Genomic DNA, 17,345 nt, shown 5'->3' on the forward strand with positions numbered 1-17,345 from the left:
TTGAATTTCATACATTACATTTAAGTCATTTAGCAGACGCTCTTATCCAGAGCGACTTACAAATTGGAGACGCCATGGTAATAGAGCCTTGCGCCAGTGAATGTTTCTCGGCAACCAAGGAATCCTGATATATTGCTCGTCAAAAAAGTTGGTCTTTGTTGCATTTAGTGCCTCGTCATAAACTACGCAGCACGTAACAAAGAAGAAATCAGAGAATATTTTAGTAATTGTTTAGTGCATACAGGACGCTCTTTTGTGACTGAGTTTACAGCCGAGGCCTTGCAAGAAATCCTGTCGCAGAATGTTCTGTCCTCACAGGCCACTGAGCCGTAGTCAGGATGTGACTTGAGTTGGACCTTGACAGACGGAGTAGGATAGGTTTTTAATGTTTATTTCCAACAATTGAGTTTTTTTCCCTTCTTCTATCGTTTACCACTTGTACAGGAGGTGGCGGCGGAATGCACCCAACACTTGTTTGCGGACCGCAAAAATACCGTAGAAGAAGAACTACAATGCCAGTCAAAGCGGAAGTTGCTACCTTGCAAGATAGTAGCTGAAACGTTCGTGCTTGGAGCCAGCTATAAATATATCCTATTTTTAATCTCCGAAATGCAACAGCCACAGGACAACTTTGTTTGAAAGTCCTAAAGGATCCTTAGCCAAAACTGATGAGATAAAGCTGGCTAGCTACTTCATTTTCCACGTGGGAAAAAAGGGAGGACAGGGACTTGCTAGCTACGTTAGCTTGCTAGCTAGCTGTCTTTACTACAAGGGATTTGGTGAGTTAAATAGCTAGCTTATGTTCAACAACAGCTGTAGGTGGAATACTATTTTTGTGCATTTAAGAACGACTAATGTTGACAGTCTAGATATGACGATATCGTCAATAATTCCAGTTTAGTGGTTCGTGAACAAACACGGCAGTGCAGGCCCGGTCCTGGCCGTTCTTCCGCCCGAGACGAGACAACAACAAAACATCCGCCCTACACAACTAGAATAGTGTAGCCAGTGTCTGCGTGGTACCGGTTGTAAAAACAGACATTTGCATTGTGTTATTAGTCTTGATTCCTGTGACTAATCATTTTGGCTGTTTAAGCTCTGAATATCAGCTACCCAACTTGATCAGTGAGCCTATTTGCAATGAGTCAATGTATTTGCACAGCAGGAAATGCTGAAGTATTGTATTTTTGTTGTTGTTGCTATGATCAGTTAGTCAAAAACCATTAAGGAATATAAACTTGTAATCACTGATTATCATGATTTAGCCCGCAGGGTGAAACTCCTGGACAGCAAGTGTGGGTAGCCTGATTTTTATTTTATTTTTTAGGATGTAATATTTGTTAACATGTCATTCACATCGAATAGCTTTTTTTTATGGCCTTAATTTTGTTTAGTCTATCTGATCGGAGAAGTGTGCTTGTATGATGTAAAAACTGTCTGTTTCACGACATTGTCATATATGATGTAGCCTACCGTAGGCTACATGATTTATGCAGATTATTTTTTGACCGGAAGTTGATGGAACGCCATAGCGGTGCATCTCTCCAACAGCACCCTGGAGAAACACCGACCAGCTAAATATTTTGCGAAAATAATGAATTAGTTTGTCTGCCAACAATTAAGAATCATCAATGACTTAAAATGACTCCTTATAAATCGTAAAATGTATCAGTTTCGCTTACAGTCAAGAGGGTTGACAACGAAGCGACATAAAACGGATCTTCGATGTCCCAGTACCATGGCAACGGGTTTGAGCTGTTATACAAAACAACAGATGCATCAATTTGTATTTTTAAATTTAAGCTATTATATAAAATAATGCTCAGTATATATTGGGTATTGAACAGACAGACCGGTGCAGAATCAATAGCATGTCTCTCTGGTACTGTCCTTTAGGGCTGGGCAGTATGGCTCAATAGCATGTCTCTCTGGTACTGTCCTTTAGGGCTGGGCAGTATGGCTCAATAACATGTCTCTCTGGTACTGTCCTTTAGGGCTGGGCAGTATGGCTCAATAGAATGTCTCTCTGGTACTGTCCTGTAGGGCTGGGTGATATGGCTCAATAGCATGTCTCTCTGGTACTGTCCTGTAGGGCTGGGTGATATGGCTCAATAGCATGTCTCTCTGGTACTGTCCTGTAGGGCTGGGTGATATGGCTCAATAGCATGTCTCTCTGGTACTGTCCTGTAGGGCTGGGTGATATGGCTCAATAGCATGTCTCTCTGGTACTGTCCTTTAGGGCTGGGCAGTATGGCTCAATAACATGTCTCTCTGGTACTGTCCTTTAGGGCTGGGCAGTATGGCTCAATAGCATGTCTCTCTGGTACTGTCCTTTAGGGCTGGGCAGTATGGCTCAATAACATGTCTCTCTGGTACTGTCCTTTAGGGCTGGGCAGTATGGCTCAATAGCATGTCTACATTACATTACATTTACATTTAAGTCATTTAGCAGACGCTCTTATCCAGAGCGACTTACAAATTGGTGCATTCACCTTATGACATCCAGTGGGACAGTCACTTAACAATAGTGCATCTAAAACTTAGGGGGGTGGGGTGAGAGGGATTACTTAACCTATCCTAGGTATTCCTTAAAGAGGTGGGGTTTCAGGTGTCTCCGGAAGGTGGTGATTGACTCCGCTGTCCTGGCGTCGTGAGGGAGTTTGTTCCACCATTGGGGGGCCAGGGCAGCGAACAGTTTTGACTGGGCTGAGCGGGAGCTGTACTTCCTCAGTGGTAGGGAGGCGAGCAGGCCAGAGGTGGATGAACGCAGTGCCCTTGTTTGGGTGTAGGGCCTGATCAGAGCCTGGAGGTACTGAGGTGCCGTTCCCCTCACAGCTCCGTAGGCAAGCACCATGGTCTTGTAGCGGATGCGAGGTTCAACTGGAAGCCAGTGGAGAGAACGGAGGAGCGGGGTGACGTGAGAGAACTTGGGAAGGTTGAACACCAGACGGGCTGCGGCGTTCTGGATGAGTTGAAGGGGTTTAATGGCACAGGCAGGGAGCCCAGCCAACAGCGAGTTGCAGTAATCCAGACGGGAGATGACAAGTGCCTGGATTAGGACCTGCGCCGCTTCCTGTGTGAGGCAGGGTCGTACTCTGCGGATGTTGTAGAGCATGAACCTACAGGAACGGGCCACCGCCTTGATGTTAGTTGAGAACGACAGGGTGTTGTCCAGGATCACGCCAAGGTTCTTGGCGCTCTGGGAGGAGGACACAATGGAGTTGTCGACCGTGATGGCGAGATCATGGAACGGGCAGTCCTTCCCCGGGAGGAAGAGCAGCTCCGTCTTGCCGAGGTTCAGCTTGAGGTGGTGATCCGTCATCCACACTGATATGTCTGCCAGACATGCAGAGATGCGATTCGCCACCTGGTCATCAGAAGGGGGAAAGGAGAAGATTAATTGTGTGTCGTCTGCATAGCAATGATAAGAGAGACCATGTGAGGTTATGACAGAGCCAAGTGACTTGGTGTATAGCGAGAATAGGAGAGGGCCAAGAACAGAGCCCTGGGGGACACCAGTGGTGAGAGCGCGTGGTGAGGAGACAGATTCTCGCCACGCCACCTGGTAGGAGCGACCTGTCAGGTAGGACGCAATCCAAGCGTGGGCCGCGCCGGAGATGCCCAACTCGGAGAGGGTGGAGAGGAGGATCTGATGGTTCACAGTATCGAAGGCAGCCGATAGATCTAGAAGGATGAGAGCAGAGGAGAGAGAGTTAGCTTTAGCAGTGCGGAGCGCCTCCGTGATACAGAGGAGAGCAGTCTCAGTTGAATGACTAGTCTTGAAACCTGACTGATTTGGATCAAGAAGGTCATTCAGAGAGAGATAGCGGGAGAGCTGGCCAAGGACGGCACGTTCAAGAGTTTTGGAGAGAAAAGAAAGAAGGGATACTGGTCTGTAATTGTTGACATCGGAGGGATTGAGTGTAGGTTTTTTCAGAAGGGGTGCAACTCTCGCTCTCTTGAAGACGGAAGGGACGTAGCCAACGGTCAGGGATGAGTTGATGAGCGAGGTGAGGTAAGGGAGAAGGTCTCCGGAAATGGTCTGGAGAAGAGAGGAGGGGATAGGGTCAAGCGGGCAGGTTGTTGGGCGGCCGGCCGTCACAAGACGCGAGATTTCATCTGGAGAGAGAGGGGAGAAAGAGGTCAGAGCACAGGGTAGGGCAGTGTGAGCAGAACCAGCGGTGTCGTTTGACTTAGCAAACGAGGATCGGATGTCGTCGACCTTCTTTTCAAAATGGTTGACGAAGTCATCTGCAGAGAGGGAGGAGGGGGGGGGGAGGGGGCGGAGGATTCAGGAGGGAGGAGAAGGTGGCAAAGAGCTTCCTAGGGTTAGAGGCAGATGCTTGGAATTTAGCGTGGTAGAAAGTGGCTTTAGCAGCAGAGACAGAGGAGGAAAATGTAGAGAGGAGGGAGTGAAAGGATGCCAGGTCCGCAGGGAGGCGAGTTTTCCTCCATTTCCGCTCGGCTGCCCGGAGCCCTGTTCTGTGAGCTCGCAATGAGTCATCGAGCCACGGAGCGGGAGGGGAGGACCGAGCCGGCCTGGAGGATAGGGGACATAGAGAGTCAAGGGATGCAGAGAGGGAGGAGAGGAGGGTTGAGGAGGCAGAATCAGGAGATAGGTGGGAGAAGGTTTGAGCGGAGGGAAGAGATGATAGGATGGAAGAGGAGAGAGTAGCGGGGGAGAGAGAGCGAAGGTTGGGACGGCGCGATACCATCCGAGTAGGGGCAGTGTGGGAGGTGTTGGATGAGAGCGAGAGGGAAAAGGATACAAGGCAGTGGTCGGAGACTTGGAGGGGAGTTGCAGTGAGGTTAGTGGAAGAACAGCATCTAGTAAAGATGAGGTCGAGCGTATTGCCTGCCTTGTGAGTAGGGGGGGAAGGTGAGAGGGTGAGGTCAAAAGAGGAGAGGAGTGGAAAGAAGGAGGCAGAGAGGAAAGAGTCAAAGGTAGACGTGGGGAGGTTAAAGTCGCCCAGAACTGTGAGAGGTGAGCCGTCCTCAGGAAAGGAGCTTATCAAGGCATCAAGCTCATTGATGAACTCTCCGAGGGAACCTGGAGGGCGATAAATGATAAGGATGTTAAGCTTGAAAGGGCTAGTAACTGTGACAGCATGGAATTCAAAGGAGGCGATAGACAGATGGGTAAGGGGAGAAAGAGAGAATGACCACTTGGGAGAGATGAGGATCCCGGTGCCACCACCCCGCTGACCAGATGCTCTCGGGTGTGCGAGAACACGTGGGCGGACGAAGAGAGAGCAGTAGGAGTAGCAGTGTTGTCTGTGGTGATCCATGTTTCCGTCAGTGCCAAGAAGTCGAGGGACTGGAGGGAGGCATAGGCTGAGATGAACTCTGCCTTGTTGACCGCAGATTGGCAGTTCCAGAGGCTACCGGAGACCTGGAACTCCACGTGGGTCGTGCGCGCTGGGACCACCAGAGTAGGGTGGCCGCGGCCACGCGGTGAGGAGCGTTTGTATGGTCTGTGCAGAGAGGAGAGAACAGGGATAAACAGACACATAGTTGACAGGCTACAGAAGAGGCTACGCTAATGCAAAGGAGATTGGAATGACAAGTGGACTACACGTCTCGAATGTTCAGAAAGTTAAGCTACGTAGCAAGAATCTTATTGACTAAAATGATTAAAATGATACAGTACTGCTGAAGTAGGCCAGCTGGCAGTGGGTGCGTTGTTGACACTACACTAATCAAGTCATTCCGTTGAGTGTAATAGTTTCTGCAGTGTTGCTATTCGGGGCTAGCAGGCTAGCTAGCAGTGTTGTTTACGTTACGTTGCGTTAAAAGAACGACAATAGATGGCTAGCGAACCTAGAAAATCGCTCTAGACTACACAATTATCTTTGATACAAAGACGGCTATGTAGCTAGCTAAGTAGCTAGCTACGATCAAACAAATCAAACCGTTGTACTGTAATGAAATGAAGTGAAAATGTGATACAACCTGTGAATGCGACCGGGTAGTTGAGTTCTATACAGAAGACGTTGGCTAGCGTTGGCTAGCTGTTGGCTAGCTAGCAGAGTCACCTACGTTAAGGACGACAAATAGCTGGCTAGCTAACCTCGGTAAATTAAGATAATCACTCTAAGACTACACACTCTAAACCTAAACAACACAATTATCTTGGATACGATGATACGATGATACGAAGACAGCAAAGACAGCTATGTAGGTAGCTAACACTAAACTAATCAAGTCGTTCAGTTGAGTGTAAAAGTTTCTCAGTGCAGCTAATCAGTGGACGTTAGCTAGCTGGCTAGTGAAGACTACGTTAGGACGGCGAAATACGATAATTACGCAATTATCTTTGATACAAAGACGGCTATGTAGCTAGCTGAGAAGAAATTGCTAAGATAAGACAAATCAAACCGTTGTGATATAATGAAATATAATGAAAAAGTTATACTACCCGTTGGAGCGACGTGCAGATGCGACCACTCGCTCCAACCGCTCTTCTCTCTCTGGTACTGTCCTGTAGGGCTGGGCAGTATGGCTCAATAGCATGTCTCTCTGGTACTGTCCTGTAGGGCTGGGTGATATGGCTCAATAGCATGTCTCTCTGGTACTGTCCTTTAGGGCTGGGCAGTATGGCTCAATAGCATGTCTCTCTGGTACTGTCCTTTAGGGCTGGGCAGTATGGCTCAATAGCATGTCTCTCTGGTACTGTCCTGTAGGGCTGGGTGATATGGCTCAATAGCATGTCTCTCTGGTACTGTCCTGTAGGGCTGGGTGATATGGCTCAATAGCATGTCTCTCTGGTACTGTCCTGTAGGGCTGGGTGATATGGCTCAATAGCATGTCTCTCTGGTACTGTCCTTTAGGGCTGGGCAGTATGGCTCAATAGCATGTCTCTCTGGTACTGTCCTTTAGGGCTGGGCAGTATGGCTCAATAGCATGTCTCTCTGGTACTGTCCTTTAGGGCTGGGCAGTATGGCTCAATAGCATGTCTCTCTGGTACTGTCCTTTAGGGCTGGGCAGTATGGCTCAATAACATGTCTCTCTGGTACTGTCCTTTAGGGCTGGGCAGTATGGCTCAATAGCATGTCTCTCTGGTACTGTCCTTTAGGGCTGGGCAGTATGGCTCAATAGCATGTCTCTCTGGTACTGTCCTTTAGGGCTGGGCAGTATGGCTCAATAGCATGTCTCTCTGGTACTGTCCTTTAGGGCTGGGCAGTATGGCTCAATAGCATGTCTCTCTGGTACTGTCCTTTAGGGCTGGGCAGTATGGCTCAATAGCATGTCTCTGTTTATGTTCAAATTTATTGGCGATTCACGATATATCTTGATATTTAAAAAATATGTTTTTCTCTAAATAAACTTTGTTGTACAATTTTCAAGGTAAAATACACTTCGTTTTTAAAAACGGGCAGCAATAATCTAATGGATTCAGAGCTTGTGAAATTATACCAAGGCTGATTATTTGCCTTCCACAACCATAAGACCCCACTAATAATTCAATCAAAAATAGTTGTACATGCTTTTTATTTTAATGCTGTCACTGATCTGGCTTTCAGGTCTGTCTGTACAAATGCCCTTTTAGTTCCAGCTTTAACCAGAACCATGCATGATGCACATTCACTAACAATGTAGCAGTCATTATAGGACATTTAACCCTGGTCTCATAAACAATCTCTCCAGCACAAGCCCGCGTGCCTGGTCTCATAAACAATCTCTCCAGCACAAGCCCGCGTGCCTGGTCTCATAAACAATCTCTCCAGCACAAGCCCGCGTGCCTGGTCTCATAAACAATCTCTCCAGCACAAGCCCGCGTGCCTGGTCTCATAAACAATCTCTCCAGCACAAGCCCACGTGCTAGTGAGTAGCCAGCTCATATTTTATATTTCAAGTTTAGAATCTATTTGCTAGTTAAGAAGGCAGAACAGTTGAATTGTTATAAAAAAAAACACACATTTCTGTCCGCCTCCAGCTGTTTGAACAGCAGGCTAGTGGCCTGGCTAGCCTGTCCACAATGTTCACATGTTGAAATCAAGTGGCCTGGCTAGCCTGTCCACAATGTTCACATGTTGAAATCAAGTGACCTGGCTAACCTGTCCACTTTGTTCACATGTTGACATCAAGTGGCCTGGCCAACCTGTCCACTTCGTTCACATGTTGACATCAAGTACCTTATTTCTCAGAATGAGAACGATTAGCCAGTTCCTTATATAATTGTTTATAATGCTTATTGCACATTTTATAAAACACAGACTAAACAGCCAGTATAACAGTCTTTATTTGACTAAAATGCTGCTAGTGGTACGTGGTACTGTAATGCGCTCGCCACAAAATGAGCATTCATTTAGCATCTGTTTGAGTGGTGTCTGCTCTGCTTGTGTCTGGTGTGTGTGTGTGTGTGTGTGTGTGTGTGTGTGTGTGTGTGTGTGTGTGTGTGTGTGTGTGTGTGTGTGTGTGTGTGTGTGTGTGTGTGCTCTGTTTGAAATGTGAGGAGTTGAAACATAGACAGGGATTGGTTAGAGAGGTTAACTTCTCTATTACAGTTAAATAATGTCTCCATGTGTTTCAGGGTCCATAAGACCGAGTGTTAGACCAAACCTCAAATGCAAATAGCGGGTTGAAACTGCTTGTCAGTGACGAAGAAGTGATCTCTCATCTTTGTTGTGAGTGGTAGGGACTTGGGAGAAAAGAGGCAGAGAGAGAGAGAGAGAGAGAGGTTTCACTCTCGCCAAAATTTTAGTTTGAACCTAAACTTGTCACCTGCCTTCACTTTGGGACGACAACTCCTGTTGTTAGGGAGGAGACATGAGCATTTCGTCGTCATATACAGATATCTGATGTAAAATGGGGAAAGTGCACACAGCACAGAAGGAGCAAAGGAGACCAAAAAGACAACATGCGAGCAAGTGGACATAAACCCGCAATAAAAAACAAACAAAATACAACAAAAAATGTATTCTGCAATACAGGCATTTGGATTTTTTTTGCAAAAACATACATTCAAATTAATCAAATAAATGTGATATCGCCCAGCCCTACTGTCCAATTTCTGGAGTCAGGTTCAGGATTAATATCGGGGTGTGGTCGGACCTGCACACTATATTGCTGGGTGACTTGAAGGACCATGGTCACTCAACAGGAAATATCATTGTGCTCTTTGGGTTAAATGTTTATTTTTGGGGACGTGGTCAGAAATATTGCAGACGGCGGGGTTCAAGTCCCTAGTGAGACACCATGGGGGAATGGGAGGGATGTAATTGTGAGAAGAAATGGTAGAATGATGATTTACTGGGAAAGATTGAGGTTGACCTGATGCTGTCTGAAGGGTGGAATTGATGCGTGTTGGAAAAATTATATACGCCAATGTACAGTATAAAAGTTTGAGGTCCTCCAATCAGGGGTGAGGGTAGGAATGTGATTATTGTATGTTTTACATTTAGCTATATATGTTTTGTGTTTTTGTTTCATGCTGTGTGTCTGCTGGTCCTGGTAGATTCATGAGGTGTGTGCTGGTCCTGGTAGATTCATGCTGTGTGTCTGCTGGTCCTGGTAGATTCATGAGGTGTGTGTTGGTCCTGGTAGATTCATGCTGTGTCTGCTGGGCCTGGTAGATTCATGCTGTGTCTGCTGGTCCTGGTAGATTCATGCTGCATGTCTGCTGGTCCTGGTAGATTCATGCTGTGTCTGCTGGTCCTGGTAGATTCATGCTGTGTCTGCTGGTCCTGGTAGATTCATGCTGTGTCTGCTGGTCCTGGTAGATTCATGCTGTGTCTGCTGGTCCTGGTAGATTCATGCTGTGTCTGCTGGTCCTGGTAGATTCATGCGGTGAGTGGTGTGTCTGCTGGTCCTGGTAGTTATGGGTGCGCTCACTTCCATGCCCGCCTGGGCGTACCAAGTCCCGCCCTTGAAAAATCCCTTTGGGCCTGGGCGGGGCCTTGTCGATGTCTCTGGGCAAGTGGGGGCACGAATACCCTCTGACCAGAACACCCTCTGATGTGTGCGGCCATTGGTATTGTCTGTGTTTTGTTGTTTTAAAGAAAAGAAGAAAATCAATCTACATACAGTATCAGTCTAATGTTTGGACACACCTACCCATTCCAGGGTTTTTCTTTATTTGGACTATTTTCTACATTATAGAATAATAGTGAAGTCATCAAAACTATGAAATAACACATACAGTGGGGCAAAAAAGTATTTAGTCAGCCACCAATTGTGCAAGTTCGCCCACTTAAAAAGATGAGAGGCCTGTAATTTTCATCATAGGTACATTTCAACTATGACAGACAAAATTAGAAAAAAATCCAGAAAAATCACATTGTAGGATTTTTAATGAATTTATTTGCAAATTATGGTGGAAAATAAGTATTTGGTCACCTACAAACAAGCAAGATTTCTGGCTCTCACAAACCTGTAGCTTCTTCTTTAAGAGGCTTCTCTGTCCTCCACTCGTTACCTGTATTAATGTCTCGTTAATTAATCATTAATCAGAGGTTTTAAATGTCCAAATTCATCAATATGCTGAAATAATTTGTGATGTTGTTGAAGACCAAGATATACAAATTCCTCTACACACACACACACACACACGCACACACACACACACCAACACACACACACACCAACATGCACACACACACACACACACACACACACACACACACACACACACACACACACACACACACACACACACACACACACACACACACACTTGTTCAGATTACTTGTATTTTGCTAAAATACTACCTTTTACAAACTGCTCACGCACCAATATTTACCAAGCTGTCACTCCAGACTGAAATGGATTAGTTTGTTCTACTGTAATAAATAGCGAGCATATTAATCACTCACATCGAAATCAATGAAAATGGGACAATTGTCTTCTAAAAAAAAACGACCACAACGAACTTGGGAATATTTCCACACCTGTTGATGGATGACCTGTAGTAGCCATTTATCAACTGGACTTCCTGCTGTCTTCTACAGGTCATCTATAGTGTATGGACTTCCTGCTCTCTTCTTCTTCTACAGGTCATCTAAAGTGTATGGACTTCCTGCTGTCTTCTACAGGTCATCTAAAGTGTATGGACTTCCTGCTGTCTTCTACAGGTCATCTAAAGTGTATGGACTTCCTGCTGTCTTCTACAGGTCATCTAAAGTGTATGGACTTCCTGCTCTCTTCTTCTTCTACAGGTCATCTAAAGTGTATGGACTTCCTGCTCTCTTCTTCTTCTACAGGTCATCTAAAGTGTATGGACTTCCTGCTCTCTTCTTCTTCTACAGGTCATCTAAAGTGTATGGACTTCCTGCTCTCTTCTTCTTCTACAGGTCATCTAAAGTGTATGGACTTCCTGCTCTCTTCTTCTTCTACAGGTCATCTAAAGTGTATGGACTTCCTGCTCTCTTCTTCTTCTACAGGTCATCTAAAGTGTATGGACTTCCTGCTCTCTTCTTCTTCTACAGGTCATCTAAAGTGTATGGACTTCCTGCTGTCTTGCCATTGACTGCATTGTTGTTGTTTCCACCAGCAGGACAACATGAGTGGAGAGAAGGAAACATTGCTGGAAGAAATCGAACAGAGTTTACACCCTCTAACGGAGGATAATTTACGACACCTGTGTGAACGTTGTGGAATAGATGGCTCTCAAGTTAAAGGAAAGAACCATCGCTCGTTGCGACGTAAAATCATGGAGGAAATGTGGGAAAATGCAGATTCAGTCAAATCGGAGGAGCAGGGAATATCTTGGTTACTCCGACTGAAAGATGACATCAGAAAAATACAGGAAGAATCTAGCGTGGCGCCCATGAGTCCCAGCCAGTCTGATGATGATGATGATGATGATGATGATGATGATGGAGCTACAAACTGCGACGAAGAATGGAACGTGGAGGACAATGATGGAGATTCAGATTCGATGTCATCAAGTAGGAACAATGGTGTGTATTAGACTACAATCTGATTTTGTAACAGTTCATTGATTGGTCAATATTTATTAATTTACCCATATTTGCTAAATGTAACTATTGAGTGTTGTATAGCAGCTCATCTGTGTTGGATGGGGAACATACTTCAACACTAGGTCATTGTTAAGTACTTTGGTACATGTGAGGAACCTTAACTTCACGTCTTTGTTTCACAGGGGACAACCCTAATGGTCGCTCGCTCAGTGGGAGAGCCTTATCATCTGGGAAGGCTCCAGGGTTGAAAGTGATCCAGCGACCTTACAGCTGTGATGTATGTGAGAAAAGTTTCCCACATTTAGGAGACTTAAAAGACACCAGAGAATACACACAGGAGAGAAACCATATGGCTGTGATCAATGTGGGAAGAGTTTTCGTCAGCCAGGGCAACTGACGAAACACAAGCTAACACACACTGGAGAGAAATCTTATCGCTGTGATCAATGTGGGAAGAGTTTTGCTCGAGCTGATACCAGGACTGAACACAAGCGAACACACACAGGAAGGAAATCTTATGTCTGTGATCAATGTGGGAAGGGTTTCACTACCTTAGGAGCACTGACTATACACCAGAGAATACACACAGGAGAGAAACCATATGTCTGCGCTGTATGTGAAAAGAGTTTTCGTCAGTCAGGACAACTGACTATACACAAGCGAACACACACGGGAGAGAAACCATATAACTGTGATCAATGTGAGAAGAGTTTTGCCGAAGCTGGTTCCCTGACTGAACACAGACGAACGCATACAGGAGAGAAACCATATGTCTGTGATCAATGTGGGAAGAGTTTCACTACCTTAGGAACACTGACTATACACCAGAGAATTCACACAGGAGAGAAACCTTTTGTTTGTGCTCTATGTGGAAAGAGTTTCCGTCAAACGGTACAACTGACAAGGCACAAGAGAACACACGCGGGAGAGAAATCTTACAGAAGCTTTGATCAATGAGGGGATTCAATCATCTCGCCTGGGTTGCACACAAACTCACAGTTGAAGATGCATCAGCGAACACACACTGGAGAGAGACATTAGATGTGTGGTCTGCTGTGAGTTTTTAGTTTATTAGGATCCCCATTAGCTACAGGATTTTGGATCCCCGTTTTTCACGGTTTTGGTACCGTGATGAAACTCAGTGGTGTGTCTGGTGGGGTATCTGCAGTCTATTCGGGAAAGTATTCAGACCCCGGGGGAGAAGGACCTTGGTCAGGGCGGTGACCAAGAACGCAATGGTCACTCTGACAGAGCTCCACAGTTTCTTTGTGGAGATGGGAGAACCTTCTAGAAGGACAACCATCTCTGCAGCACTCCACCAATCAGGCCTTTATGGTAGAGTGTCCAGACAGAAGCTACTCCTCAGTAAAAGGCACATAACAGCCCGCTTAGAGTTTGCCAAAAGGCACTTGAAGGACTCTTAGACTATGAGAAATAAGCATCATGCTGTGGGGATGTTTTTCAGGAGCAGGGACTGGGAGACTAGTCAGGTTCGAGGGAAAGATGAACGGAGAAAAGTACAGAGAGATCCTTGATGAAAACCTGCTCAGGACCTCAGACTGGGGCGATGGTTCACCTTCCAACAGGACAATTACCCTAAGCATACAGCCAAGAAGTGGCTTCGGGACAAGTCTCTGAATGTCCTTGAGTGGCCCAGCCAGAGACCGGACTTGAACCCAATCAACATCCCTGGCGAGACCTGAAAATTGCTGTGCAGCGACGCACCCCATCAAACCTGACAGAGCATGAGAGGATCTGCAGATAAGAATGTGGGAAATTCTCCAAATACAGGTTAGCGTCATACCCAAGAAAACCCAAGGCTGTAATCACTGCCAAAGGTGCTTCAACAAAGTACTGATTAAAGGGTCTGAATACTTATGTAAATGTGATGTCAGTTTTTTATTTATTTTTATTTTTAATTTGCAACAATTTTGGAGAAAAAATAATATATATTTTGTTTTTGTCATTACGGGGTATTGTGTTGTCATTGTGGGGTATTGTGATGTCATTATGGGGTATTGTGATGTCATTACGGGGTATTGTGTGTAGATTCATGATGGAAAACAATTGAATCCATTTTAGAAAAAGGCTGTAACATAACAGAATGTGGGAATAAATCAAAGGGGTCTGAATACGTTCTGAAGGCCCTTTGTCTGTTCTGAAGTGTAAACAAACACAATATACAAGTGGTTTGGGATTTAACACACAAATATTTCTTAAGACAAGCCATTGTCCATTTCTCTTCAACCCTCAACCATAAAGACTATCATCCATGTTGTTGATGTTAGTTATGTGTGTAGTTAAAGGGCAAGACGTGCTGTTTTGTTTTGAGACGGCTTTGCTAGGTCTTTCTTTTCTGCACCTGACCATATTACCAGACAGTCATCAAGATGGGACAAGACCAGAGTCTCGACAACTAGTACAGTTGATCTTTGTGTCAGAAACACAGAACATATTTTTATAACAGACAATATCCATCCCCATCTTCATAACAACCTAGTCAACAACCTAGTTTAACAGTTGACCATGATAACTACACCTCATCTAAACAACAACTTAGTCAATATGACGAGACCATGATATTCACACCCCATCTTCACATGCAAAACCCCAGGTGAGGTTTAGGTCTAAGAGAATGATTGGAACCAAATACAATATGCTTTGATGTATTTAAGTCCAGTTTATTCTGTAAGTCATTTTGCTAAGAGTCTCTGTGAGCTCCCTGGCTGTAGGTGCTGATGTGTGGAGTCTGCAGTCATCAGCATACATCTTCATTTTAGCTTCTTGTAAGACAAATGGCAAATCATTTGTAAAAATAGAGAAGAGTAAGGCGTGTTGGTTTGACAGCATGTTGAGGGGTTCACACTCTGTGGGGTTATATTTACATTACCACCTACTGTTAGTGCTTTCATAAGATGGCTGAGAGACCATCAATTAAAATGTTATAATGTAGAATGTTTAGCCAATGTTATAGGTAGAGTTTTCATGTTGGAATTCAATGTTATAAGTAAAATTTATGTTGTAATTCAATGTAATTAAAATTGAACGCATATGTGCTTGTAGTTAATACATGCCAATGTATTTCTGTTTTTAATGAGAATAAATACGAAGCTCCAATGAACCTTGGCATTCTTTTTTCCAATTTATTCTTCTGAGAACAACTAAAAATGCATTTTTTTATATTTTTTTTACCTAAAGTAAGATTAGCTACACGAAACATCATCGACGTAGACACATATCTCCTATTTGGGAAAGACGGGCTGCACAGTCACTATGGGAGCTGTCTAGAGCGCCCGGTTAAATTGTGCATACAAGCAATTATTTTTTTAAACTCTGCAAACGGTTAAACTCGTGAGATAGAAGTTTTATGTATAGTGGGTAACATAATACTATCATCCTACATTGAAATGTTGATTTATTTGTACATATTAGATGATTTTATATTTCGCCGTCTTCCTTGATGTTTTGATCCAAATGGAAGGCATACGTTACGACTACATTACGCAAGCTCACGTTTTGACCGCATCAAATGGAAGGCATACCTTACGACGACATTACGCAAGCTCACGTTTTGACCGCATCAAATGGAAGGCATACGTTACGACTACATTACGCAAGCTCACGTTTTGACCGCATCAAATGGAAGGCATACGTTACGACTACATTACGCAAGCTCACGTTTTGACCGCATCAAATGGAAGGCATACGTTACGACTACATTACGCAAGCTCACGTTTTGACCGCATCAAATGGAAGGCATACGTTACGACTACATTACGCAAGCTCACGTTTTTACCGCATCAAATGGAAGGCATACGTTACGACTACATTACGCAAGCTCACGTTTTGACCGCATCAAATGGAAGGCATACGTTACGACTACATTACGCAAGTTCACGTTTTGATCACATCGAAATATGGTTAATTACACACAAAAAAAACTTCAGATTGGTGCTGTTAATGTAAAAGTTTATAGTTATCGTGATGACACAATCGATGGCTTCATAAAACAGATCAATATCTTTGGTTCTGGTCCGCTGCTGGGGACACTGTATAAACTATCACTAATACAGTGCCTTCAGAAAGTATTCAGACCCCTTGACTTTTTCCACATTTTGTTATGTTACAGCCTTATTCTAAAATGGATTAAATTGTTTTTTCCCCCCTCATCAATCTACACACAATGCCCCATAATGACAAAGCAAAACCTGTTTAAAAAAAACAACATTTTTGCTAATCTCTTAAAAAAAAAACGGAAATATCACATTTACATAAGTATTCAGACCCTTTACTCAGTACTTTTGTTGAAGCACCTTTGGCAGCGATCACAGCATCGAGTCTTGGGTGTGATGCTACAAGCTTGGCACACTTGTATTTGGAGAGTTTCTCCCATTCTTCTCTGCAGAAGGGCTTGGTCTTTGCTCTGACATGCACTGCCAACTGTAGGACCTTATAACAACAGGTGTGTGCCTTTCCAAATCATGTCCAATCAATTGAATTTACCACAGGTGGACTCCAATCAAGTTGTAAAAACATCTCAAGGATGATCAATGGAAACACGATGCATCTGAGCTCAATTCTGAGTCTCATAGCAAAGGGTCTGAATACTTATGTAAATAAGATATTTCTGTTTACAAAAATGTCTAAAAACCTGTTTTTGCTTTGTCATTTTGGGGTACTGTATGTAGATTGCAGATTTATTTTATTTCATCCATTTTTTAATAAGGCTGTAACGTTATTTTTTATTTTACCTTTATTTAAACAGGCAAGTCAGTTAAGAACAAATTCTTATTTGTTCCTTGTCAGCTCGGGGTTTGAACTCGCAACCTTCCGATTACTAGTCCAACGCTCTAACCACTAGGCTACCCTGCCGCCCAAATGTGAGAAAAGTCAATAGGTCTGTATACTTTCCGCACTGTACTTTTTCCCAACCCTTGTCGGTTTTGATATCTCATGTCAAAATCAACAAGTTAAATACCGAAGCAACTTATTTGTCAGCCTTCCAGAATCTCCATCCGACATTCTAGAATTTAGATGACTGTCTTCAACTAATTATCTTCTAACCAGTGATGTAAAAGTTCTTCTCGGATTCCGTGTGGCTTTTGAGTAGTGCTAGTTTGAGTTCAAGGTGATGTTGATCGGAGTGATAAACAAAAAAGTGTAGCGGTTACACTTATTGTGATGTGCGACCCACTTGAATCAAAACGCAACACATTGAAATGTGTCTGGCCGTCTTCTCCAGGTTGTCCTCTAACCAGTGATGTAAAAAGAATATCTCCAGTTTCCATGTGGGTAGGGAGGTGACCGAGAACCCAATGACCACTCTGACAGAACTACAGAATTCCTTTGCTGTGATGGGAGAACCTGACAGAAGGACAACAGTCTCTACAGCACTTCAACTCGTCTGGGCTTTATGGGAGAAT

The 17,345-nt window shown here is 44.3% G+C and overlaps 1 pseudogene; it reads left to right on the top strand.

The window, feature by feature from the left end:
• Window positions 1-517: 517 nt before the first annotated feature.
• On the top strand, window positions 518-12,953 carry LOC124002759 (annotated as a pseudogene).
• The last annotated feature ends 4,392 nt before the right edge of the window (window positions 12,954-17,345 follow it).

This window comes from Oncorhynchus gorbuscha, linkage group LG18, assembly GCF_021184085.1.
Source record: "Oncorhynchus gorbuscha isolate QuinsamMale2020 ecotype Even-year linkage group LG18, OgorEven_v1.0, whole genome shotgun sequence".
NCBI lineage: Eukaryota > Metazoa > Chordata > Actinopteri > Salmoniformes > Salmonidae > Oncorhynchus > Oncorhynchus gorbuscha.